Below are 11,183 nucleotides of genomic sequence, written 5' to 3' on the forward strand. Positions count from 1 at the left end.
CCCCGTGACATACCAAGTCATGGGCAGAAGTTTACAGACTCTGTGTCCGTAGGGTGCCAGGCAGGGGCAGGAAGGTCTTTGGATGCCAGTCTTCACCTACCCCCACCTGCTGGGGGGTACAGTAATTGGGGGCAAGGGCAGAGGCTGCCTGGTGCCGGTGATATTGCTCTTGGCCTGAAGCCTGGCTCAGGAAACACTGGCCTCTGTGTGGAAGGGCTGCCTGCCACTGAGACAGCCAAGCCCCTGCCTGGGCCCCACTCCAGTTCAAGTCTCTGCCTCAGTCCTGATCCCATCCTTTGACCTAGGCCTTATCTTTCTTCTTGGTTTCATTTCTTTCTTTTAAAACAGTTTTTTGGGGCTGGAGAGATGGCTTAGAAGTTCAGGGCACTGTCTCTGCTCTCCCAGAGGTCCTGAGTTCAATTCCCAACAACCACATGGTGGCTCACAACCATCTGTAATGGGATCTGATGCCCTTTTCTGGTGTGTCTGAAGACAGCTACAATGAAGCATACAAATAAAATAAATAAATCTTAAAAAAAAAACCCAATTTTTATTTTGAGAGGATTTTTGTTTTGGAGGACCAAGAGGTTTTTAAAGAACAGTCCCGTGTTATGTTAAGATGTTCTAGTCAACCATGGCCCACATAGTCAATGGTGGTCCCATAAGATTGGAGTGGAGAGAAAATTCCAACGGCCAGTACGTCACAGTTCCTTTACTGTGCTTCGCTATGCTTGGAGACACAAGCAACACTGTGTTGGACTCAACCACAGCATTCGCTACAATAATGTGCTACATAGGTTTGTAGTCTGAGAACAGCACGCTGTACCACATACCTGTAGCATACATACAGCATAGGGGTGCCATAGGCTGTACAGTCTAGATTCATGTGTATTTGTTCAAGACGTTCTCACGGTAATGATAATGGGTAATGGTCCAAGACCCTATAAATCCCTGTGAGTGAGGGATGAGCTACAGAAAGACTACGCAGGGCAGCACTGGAGGCGGCTCATGGCTTACTGGCTACTCTTGAAGAGAAAGCAGGATCAGCCTCCAGCACCCACGTGGCGCCTAACAGCTCTCTTCTAGCCTCCCAAGGCACTGCGCGCATGCGCTGCTGCTCAGACGCGCACCGAGGTAGACGCGCACCGAGGTGAAACACCCGTACCGTTCACATAAAGAGGACATGGAGTAACCCGTGCATACAACCAATGCTCAGAGTCAATGGATTGTACTTTACTTTTTTTCCCCCAGCGCTTCTTTTTGTTATGGTTGTTTGTCTGCTTTTGAGTCAGTCTCACTGTGAGGACCCAGTTAGCCTGGAATTTGCTAGGTAGATCTGGATGGCCTGGAAGCAATCCTCCTGCCTCTGCCTCTGGAATACTCAGGTGAAAGACATGGTGCGTCGATCCTAGTTTCCAACCTCTGTTTTGTTTTGTTTTTTTGATTTTTCTTTTTCCAGTGTGCATGTCCATGTGTGTCTCCGCATCACACGTGTGCTTGTCCATGTGTGTCTGTGCGTTACATGTGCTTGTATGAGGCAGATTCCCTGGAGCTAGGCAGTTATGAGTGCTGGGAACTAAACTCAGGTCTTCTGCAAGAACGGCGGGTGGATTTCTTTTTTCTCTGGTGTTCTCTGTGTAGCCCTGGCTGTCCTGTAGACCCGACTGGCCTCAAACTCACTGAGACCCGCCTGCCTCTCCCTCCCAAGTGCTGGGATTAAAGGTGTGTGTCATCACCTGGACTACACTCCGTGCTCTTAACGGCTAAGCCATTATCTCTCCAGCCCCCTCCAGCCTCTGTTAATAATTTAAGGTGTGTGTTTACTATTGGTAAATGTGCGTGTGTGTATGTTTGCAAATGTCCTTGGGTCCCTTGGGGTTGGAGTTACAGGCAGCTGTGAGTCACTCAACATGAGTGCTAGGAACCTAACTTAGGTCCTATCCGAGCGCAGCATCCTCTGCCCGCTCCTCTTACAGGCTTTAGGAGGTCTGGTGTGCTGATCACAATAGAGGGGCCAGCGATAGCAACTGAACGGCTGTTTAAAGATTTACTTATTGGGCTGGAGAGAGATAGCTCAGAGGTAGATTGCACTGATTGTTCTTCCAAAGGTCCTGAGTTCAATTCCCAGCTACCACATGATGGCTCACAACCATCTGTTATGTGATCGGATGCCCTCTTCTGGCCTGCAAGCAGAACACTGTACACATAATAAATCTTTAAAAAACAAACAAGAGGGCTGGAGAGAGCTGGAGAGATGGCTCAGTGGTTAAGAACACTGACTGTTCTTCCAGAGGTCCTGAGTTCAAATCCCAGCAACCACATGGTGGCTCACAATCATCTGTAATGGGATCCGATGCCCTCTTCTGGTGTGTCTGAAGACAGGGAGAGTGTACTTACATATAAATAAATAAATCTTTAAAAAAACAAACAAACAAGAGTGCTTTATCTGCAAGAGGGCATCCAATCACATAATAGATGGTTGTGAGTTACCATGTGGTTGCTGGGAATTGAACCCAGGACCTATGGAAGAGTAGCCTGTACTCTTAACCACTAAGCCTTTTCTCCAGCCTCCTGGACGCCTATTTAAAGGCTGCATCTGAAAGATCAACTATGTGGCCATGGAGAAGTCATTCCAAGCCTCTCTCACTTTCTGTGAAGCCTGGTGCTTTCATGATTCCACTGTGACGGTGTGAGAGAGGCACGCGACAGATGCTGGCACACGGTCTATGCTCAGCAAAGCACGGTCAATGTGGACATAACTACTGTAGACCCAATAGTCACCCAGAGGCAGGAAGTTGGATGCAAAGTCAGCCTCATCTGTATGGTAGGCTGGGTGCGGTGGTTCAGGTCTGTAGTCTCAGCACATAGGAGGCAGAATGGAGGGAGGCTCTCCTACAAGTTTGAGGCCAGCCTGCTATACATAGTGAGTTCTGATCAGCCAGGCTTATTAAAAAAATAAACCAAAACCCAAACAAACAGAGAGGAGGGGACGGGGGGGAGGTAATTTTTGGTTTCTTCAAAGGCAGCTCTCCCGAGCCGCTCTAGGCTTCCACATTTACAGCTCCCTGGAGAGTCTTAATTAGTCCCAGTACAGGACCCAGATGGTTCCCGTGCCTGGGGTTTCTGTTTATGCTCATTTCTAAGTAAGTCAGGATGGCCCGAGAGATAGAATATTCCTTTACAAATTAAATTAAGTCTATTATTATTGGGGGGTGTGTGCTACACAGAGCAGATGTGTGGAGGCCAGGGAAAGCTCTGAGGGGTCGGTTCTCTTCTCCCACCTTTACGTGGGTCCTGGGGCTGAAACTCAGGTCATCAGGCTTGGCGGCCAGCACCTTTACCTAACCCCTGAGCCGTCTTACTACCTCTCCTTCCTCCCTCCTTCCCTCCATTCCTTCCTTCCTTCCTTCCTTCCTTCCTTCCTTTCGAAGATTTATCCCGGTGTAGTGACACATGCCTTAAAGCCCAGAATCTGGGAGGCAGAGGCAGGAAGATCTCTGGGGGTTCTGGGTTAGACTGGTCTACACAGTGAGTTCCAGGACAGACATGGTGAGACACCCCTCCCCCCAAACAAAACAAAACAAAACAAAACAAATACAAAACAAAAAAGATTTACATATTATATACGGGTGCTTAGGCTTCCCTGCACCATGTGTGTACCTGGTGCCAGGGACGCCAGAAGAGGGCATAGGATCCCCTGGAACTGGAGTCACAGATGCTTGCCCGATGTCATGTGGGCGCTGGGAATTGAACCCAGCAAGTTTTCTTAACCACAGAACCATCTCTCCGGCTACCTTCTCTTTTTAAAAACAGATTCTCACTATATAGTCTGGACTGATCTGGAACTCAGTGTAGTCCAGGCTAGCCTCCTCTTGATCCTCGTAGTCTCCTGTGTGCTGGGGTCACAGGTAGGAGCCACCACACATGGCTGGCTTGTGACACACAGTCTCTACAACAGGCAGGGAGAATCCACATAGACAGGAGGACCAGGGCACCAGCAAAGAAGGGAGAGGCTGTTGTTACCAGAGAGAGACACGGGCATAGATGTGTAGTCAGGAAAGGTCAGGGAACATCAGGGGAAAGTTCAGGTTGCTGATGGCAGACATCTGCTGGGACATCTGGACAGAGGGAAAGAGAGGCAGGGATGACTGAGGGAGGCCGTTGCTAGGCGTAAGAGCAGCAGGGGCAGAGGCGCCAGGGTGGGAACCCCTCTGGTGGATTCTGATGGCCTGTCTGGAGCCTCATGCAGCAGGAAAACAGTGTAACTGAGGGGTCTGCAGATTGGACAGGAGAGAGTGGCAGAGGGAGGCAGCGAGGGAAGGGCTGTGCTCTCCACATGAGGCCTGCGTGGGGTGGGGAAAGAAGAAAAGGATGCAGGTTGGCACAGGTCTGATTTGCACTTTTTTTTTCTTTTAATTTGAAAAAGGGGGGCAATAGGGGTTGGGGATTTAGCTCAGTGGTAGAGTGCTTGCCTAGCAAGTGCAAGGCCCTGGGTTCAGTCCCCAGCTCCGGGGGAAAAAAAAGAAAAAGAAAAAGGGGGGCAAGAGAGATGGCTCAGCAGTTAAGAGCACTGGCTGCTCTTCCAGAGGTCTTGAGTTCAATTCCCAGCAACCACATGGTGGTTCACAACCATCTGTAATGGGATCTGATGCCCTCTTCTGGTATGTCTGAGGACAGTGACAATGTACTCATACATAAAATAGATAATTCTTTTTTTTTTTTAAAGCAGCTTACTCTCTGATCTGTCATTACTTCTCACACAACAGGGGACCGACAGCCTGCCAGCCCAGGTGGCTTCCCCATATCTTTGTTTGAATTCCCGCACTTAAGATATCACATGACTTAACATGGCGCCGGCCTCTTTTTTTTTTTAAAGATTTATTCATTTATTATATATAAGTACACTGTAGCTGTCTTCAGACACACCAGAAGAGGGCATCAGATCCCATTACAGATGGTTGTGAGCCACCATGTGGTTGCTGGGAATTGAACTCAGGACCTCTGGAAGAGCAGTCGGTGCTCTTAACCGCTGAGCCATCTCTCCAGCCCAAAATAGATAATTCTTTTTTTTTCTCTTTTCTTTTTTTTCTTTTTTCTTTTTTTTCGGAGCTGGGGACCGAACCCAGGGCCTTGTGCTCGCTAGACAAGCGCTCTACCGCTGAGCTAAATCCCCAACCCCCCAAAATAGATAATTCTTTTTTTTTTCTAAGATTTATTCATTTATTATATATAAGTACACTGTTGCTGTTTTCAGATACACCAGAAGAGGGCATCAGATCTCTTTACAGATGGTTGTGAGCCACCATGTGGTTGCTGGGAATTGAACTCAGGACCTCTGGAAGAGTAGTTGGGTGCTCTTAACCGCTGAGCCATCTCTCCAGCCCAGATAATTCTTAAAAAAGATTTGAGACAGGCTATCTTGTAGTCCAGGCTGACCTTGAGCACAGTACTGAAAGATGACCTTCAACTTTTGATCCTTCTGTTTCTTCCAGGTGTAAAGCTGGGCCAGCCTAGACTACATGAGATTGTGTCTATATAGAACAAAGCAACAACAAAACGAAACACACACACACACACACACACACTCACACACACTCACACATGCACACACACTCATACACACTCACACACATGCACACACACACTCACACATACAAACACACACACATGCACACACACTCACACGCACACACACACTCACACACATGCACATACACACACACACACACACACACACACACACACACACACAAACCCCAAACCAACCAACACAACCAAATCAATCGATCAACCAAGTAAAATCCAAGGCAGATATATTTGGCACAGATTAATAAGGAAGACCTTATCTAGGTCCACTGTAATAGGACAGAGACCGGTTCCATCCTGGGTCTTATATTGAGCGACAGAGATGGGGCAACTCTCAATGCAGCATGGATGAGTGAGATCTTAGAGCCGAGGGCCCCTGGGTAGAAAATGACGAGAGGAGACATTGGGGATAAGGGGCATTCTGGGTAGCTGACCCTAGCAGGAATCTTGCTGCAGACATGCCGTGCCACACTGATGGTGTAGACGCGCCAGCCATATTGATCGGACTCCTGGAGTCAGGGTGGACAGTGAGTGGGTGGAGGGTGAGTAGCCCAGTCAGATGACACTGGGAATCGGGTGTTCTTGACAAACTGACTTCCTAGAGCTCTTTGATAAGACTGGATTTTACAAGAAAATGCATAGACCGGCTAGTAGAAGGACTGGGAGCCCGCGTACACTGAGAGCCTTAGTTATTGGCAGGAGGAGTCCGTTCTCTCAGGCCGCCTGAGGCCCTCGGTCCACCGCCGCTGGCGTCCCTGCTTCAGAAGCCTGAGCGAGAAGGTGGTGGCTGCGGTAGCTGCTCTGGCGCGCCCGCCTCAGGAACCGCACCGGAGCCTTTGAAAACATCTACTTTTAGATGGAATTAGTTCATTTTTATCTATGTGAGCGTTTCGTCCGAATGTCTGTATATGCATAGTGCCTGGGAGTCCAAAGGGGCCGGATCCAAAGAGGCCGGATCCCCTGGAATGGGCTCTGGAGTTACAGGTGGCTGTGACCATGTGGGAGCTGGAACCAAACTCAGACCCTCAGGAACAACAGACGCTGTTAACCTCTGAGCCTTCGCCCGGGTGGCCCAGACAATTTGGCCTTCCTGCCTTGTTCTGCGTGGTGCGAGGTGAATGTTAAATCTGACATCTTGAAAAGGAGAATGTAAGAAACATTGTGGGGACTGCGGTGTTGCTGGCTGACGTGTGAAGCCCAGGGTTGGAGCTGGGGCCTCTCCAAAGACGAAAGTAAAAGAACTGGGCTTTCAGGTGGCCACTCCCTGAGGTCCTAGCACCTGAGTGGCTGTGACAGGAGGCTCCTCATGAATTTGAGGTTAACCCTCAAGCCTGGGCTACCACCTCAGAGAAAAGAAAGGAGAGGGGGAGGGAGGGAGGAAGGAAGGAAAGAACAGATGGACAGATGGACAGATGGATGGAAGGAGTGAGGGAAGGAAGGAGGGAAGGAAAAAGGGAGGGAGGGAAGGAAAAGATAGGTATGTAGATGTTATCTTTAACTTCTGTAAGGTCTACTTTTGCCCAAGCTTATAGCACCCTATAGCTGGGTATACATCACATATGAGCCCTCTTCTAGATTTCAAGAGTACTCCTTGTGGCAGAGTTCACCCCGAAAAGGCCACATCAGAGTCTCCACAGCAGGAATGACAGCGTCCTCATAGCTGCAAAGATGGAGTCTTGCTTAGCCCATCCCCCAGAGCACGTGCGGCTCAAGCTGGATTGCACACAGTAGGGAGCAGGGAGTGGCTGGATATTCAGGTGAGGATCTGACACTTCCCATGAGGGGATGTGACAGTCATCCGGCCAGCCGGGTGGGAGGGCAGCTGAACTCCGTGAGACATTTAGGATCCCTGCCATGTAGCCTGCACCCTGTTGCTCCCTGAACTTAAAGCTCCTGGTTTATTCCTGGTACTTACTGCTTTCATCTTCTAAAAATGTATTTAGTCATTATTTAATTATGTGTCGTGTGTGTGTGTGTGTGTGTGTGTGTGTGTGTGTACTGACTGGTTTGCGTGTCAACTTGACACAAGCTGGAGTTAGCACAGAGAAAGGAGCCTCCCTTGGGGAAATGCCTCCATGAGCTCCAGCTGTAAGGCATTTTCTCAATTAGTGATCAAGCAGTGAGGACCCAGCCCATTGTGGGTGGTGCCCTCCCTGGGCTGGTGGTCCTGGGTTCTATAAGAGAGCAAGCTGAGCAAGCCAGGGGAAGCAAGCCAGTCAGTATCATCCCTCCATGGCCTCTGCACCAGCTCCTGCTTCCTGACCTGCTTGAGTTCCAGTCCTGACTTCCTTTGGTGATGAACAGCAATGTGGAAGTGTAAGCTGAATAAACCCTTTCCTCCCCAGCTTGCTCCTTAGCCATGATGTTTGTGCAGGAATAGGAACCCTGACTAAGGGCTGGAGAGATGGCTCAGTGGTTAAGAGTACTAACTGCTCTTCCTAAAGGTCCTGAGTTCAAATCCTGGCAACGACATGGTGGCTCACAACCATCTGTGAGGGGATCTGATGCCCTCTCCGGTATGTCTGAGTACAGCTACAGTGTACTTATATACATACAAATAAATAAATAATTATTAAAAAACAAAACAAAACTCTGACTAAGACTGTGAAAGTCAGAGGACAACCTTGGGTGTGAGACCTTACGGCAGGCTCCCACCACTTCTACATGAGTCTAAACATAGGCCATCAGGCTTGTATGACAAGCGATTTTTACACATTTTTGACCTGGCCCCCACTGTTTTGGCCTTGGTTGATGTGTCCTGAGGGGCCTGACTCCCACCAGTCTCTCTCTATCTGGTCTGCTTCTTGAGGAGACCTGTGTAGGTGCTGTCCAAGCACTCATGTTCTGATTGATCTCTGAGCTTAGCTCCCCAACCCTGTTTGTTGTATTAGGAGTGGAACCAGGGCCATGTACTTGGTAAGTGGCTTGTTGTCACTGAATTACACTCCCAGTCTATTTCTGCTCCATTTAATTAATCGATTAGAGATAGGGTCATTTAGTTCAGGCTGGTTTTAAACTGGTAATCCTCCTGGCCCAGTCTCCTGAGAGCTGGGGTTAAAGGCATATACAGTCAAGCATAGCCCAGTTTGTTGTATCCTGTTTTATTTTGTCTCAGTTTGCTTTCGTTTTTGAGACGGGGTATGAAGGCCAATCTGGGCTCATCTTCACTGCGGATCTGAGGATAACCTTGGTCCCCAGGTCTTCCTGCCTCTGCCTTCCGATGCTGGCATTATAGGCTTGGACCACCACACCTGGTTTATGTGGTTTTGCTGATCGACCTCAGGCTCTGTTCCTGCTCGGTAGGGGGTCTACCACCTAAACTACACCCCAGCACCAGTTTCAATGTCATTCCCCGGGCTGGAGTAGAGCTTGGTGTCAGAACTGAGGCTTACATGCACAAAGCCTTGGGTTTGAACCACATTCCCAGACAAAAGAAGTTAATTCCTCAAGGAATCCTGGTTTGTCCCAGCCCAGAGTAAGGGATTTTTCTTTGTATCATTTTATCACAATGGTAGCCAGGAGACTTTGAGGTCCTGTTTCAGGACCTTGGCTCTGCCTACTGTAGGGGCTGAGGTAAAAGAAACATTCACGTTTTTATATTCCTTAGGCCTTCCACTTTGTCCCATTCCGGAAGCTGCTGAGTCCCTGTGGAACTCTCTGACCTTCAGGGTTCATTTGGACTCAGTCGCAGGTAACAGATAATCCAACTCACATCTGCTCACAGGAAACAGTGAGAGTTTTTAGTGTCCAGCTGTGGCTCAGGTTTCAAGAACAGCTGGATCCCAGGAGCCCAGCTGTGTGGTCACGGTGCACTCTCCAGGTGGGTGTGGTGGTGCACACCTGTAGTCACTGGACAAAGGAAGTGGGCGCAGGAGGATGTAGTGAGAATTTGGGAATTTTGAATTTTGGTTTCTTTGATACACACACACACACACACACACACACACACACACACACACACACACACACACACACTCTCTTTATAAGAATCCCAAGGGGTGGGATGTGGGGCTGCTTTGGACTGTCTGCAGCAGCTGACTATGATGTGCCTCATGCTCCAACAGAGGCATGGTTTTGTCAGCTGTAGATAATTTCTGCAATTGCATAGCCTTTGGAATTCTGGGAACTCTTCGGATGGTCCATAAATGCTAGAGCCCTGAGAGGCAGGGTGGGTGGTTGTCAGTCACTTGGAGGGACTGACTGTAGTCTGTTATTAGTCTTGCTCAAAGAAGGAACAGGAAGGAAGAAATTAGATTCCAAGGCCTCTCTCTCTCTCCCCTCTATCTTTCTTTCTCTCTTATCTGGTGATGGGGGTGAAACTGGGGGGCAGTGGGAATAAATAAAGGGTGAGAAAAAGTAGAGCCCACAAAGCAGCAAAGGCCACCTCCAGGAGGATTCTCACAAATTTGAAGCAGGTCTACATAAAGAGTCCCAGGCTTCAATCCCACTCAGCACTCGGGCGGCAGGGGCAGCAGGTAGGTGTTTGTGAGCTCACGGTTCAGTCTACAGAACGAGTTCCAGGACAGCTCACCCAGAATTGTTCAACAGAGAAACCCTGCCTTGAAACAACAACAACAACAACAACAACAACAACAACAACAACAACAACAACAACAACAACGAGTTCCTGTCAGAAGCTACCCCCTCCACTCCTCCAGCCCCTCCACCCTCACCCCTGGCGCTGCAGACTCATTTTCTGTTCCACTTTCTTCCTTAGAGTTAGGCTACTGGGCATCAGGTAGGAACTCCAGAGAGGTGACAGAGAGGCCCAAGACCTCACTTATAAATATGTTCCCAATGTTCACCGTTCTACAGACTACCTGAGCAGAGGGTGTGTGACTCTTTGGGGAAAATCCTACAGTAGGAAGAAAGGTAAAGAAGACAGGTTGCTTTTCCTGGTGGTTCTGTGAGCCCTCACTAATTAATAATAAGCCATTCCCAAACTTAGTGACTACACTGGCTAGTTTTATGACACAAACTATAGTTATCTGAGAGTAGGGAACCTCAATTAAGAAATTCCCTCCTGGGGGCTGGAGAGATGGCTCAGTGGTTAAGAGCACCGACTGCTCTTCCAGAGGTCCTGAGTTCAATTCCCAGCAACCACATGGTGGCTCACAACCATCTGTAATGGGATCTGATGTCTTCTTCTGGGGTGTCTGAAAACAGCTCAGTGTATTCCTATACATAAAATAAGCAAATACTTTACCCCTGAACTAATAACCCTAACCAGAAGAGGTCATCTTGGACGTTCAGACCTTCAGCACAGACAATTTAGGGTAAAGATCTCATTACAGATGGTGGTGAGCCACCATGTGGTTGCTGGGAATTGAACTCAGGACCTCTGGAAGAGCAGACAGTGCTCTTAACCACTGAGCCATCTCTCTAGTCCCCTGGTTCAGTCCTTAATACCACAACAAACAAAACATCAAAACACACCTTGCTCCTTAATCCTATCCCCAGCCGAGAGGCTTGAAGCCAGAGCTTCTCCTACACAAGAGTTAAGTGCTGTATCTCTGAGGTGTGTCTCCAGGCCCCCAGGCAGAACTCTACTATGAAAGTGATCGGAACTCAAGGTAAACAGGTTCAGGGAAAAGTCA

Source organism: Rattus norvegicus, chromosome 17 (assembly GCF_036323735.1).
Source record: "Rattus norvegicus strain BN/NHsdMcwi chromosome 17, GRCr8, whole genome shotgun sequence".
NCBI lineage: Eukaryota > Metazoa > Chordata > Mammalia > Rodentia > Muridae > Rattus > Rattus norvegicus.